Source organism: Carlito syrichta, unplaced genomic scaffold, assembly GCF_000164805.1.
Source record: "Carlito syrichta isolate Samal-C Ts95f unplaced genomic scaffold, Tarsius_syrichta-2.0.1 Scaffold305223, whole genome shotgun sequence".
Lineage (NCBI taxonomy): Eukaryota > Metazoa > Chordata > Mammalia > Primates > Tarsiidae > Carlito > Carlito syrichta.
The window spans coordinates 87520-88165 of record NW_007249319.1 but is presented as its reverse complement, the minus strand read 5'-3'; positions in this window follow the sequence as shown (position 1 = coordinate 88165).

Below are 646 nucleotides of genomic sequence, written 5' to 3'. Positions count from 1 at the left end.
TTCGCATCCATCAAGAGAGAAAACCGGTTTTCTTAATGACTTCAAGCTGCGATCAGCAGGTGTCTTTCTAGTTTTATCTTAGAGAGAAAAGGGACTGGATCTCGGTGGCCATGAGGTGGCAAAGGATGAGACCCCGGAGGCAAAGAACCAAGCGATGGGGGAGGAAACTGAGCAAATCAGGTTCCTGCACTCCCAACTGAGCCCGGTGAAACGAAACGCCTGGCACCCAGTTGGCAGCTGATCGGCGGATCAATCAGATCCGGGCTCCCAGGCCGGGCCTTCCTAAAATCACAGCGGACAGCCTGGGCAGAGTAACCTGTTGGACAACCCGCTGTGGGGCAGCCAGAGATCCGCCGACGAATGAATGGGAAGCGCAGGCTGCGAGGCGGCGCTCCCGGGATGGGGCCCGAACCCGGGGTTTCCCGGCTGCCAGGCGAGCCCTGAGGCCGGGCCTGACGGCCGCGCTCGCCCGCAGCTCGCCGCGCCGAGGCGGAGGCCGGCGCCCGCGCCCCGCTGGGCCTCCAAACTCTCCGCGCGCTCGCCCCCGCTCCCGGGACCGCGCGCAGAGCACGCGTGCGGCCCCCGGTGTCCCAGACGCTCGGGACGCCACCCTCGGACCCCGCGAGGCCGCTCTGCCCCGGCCTCC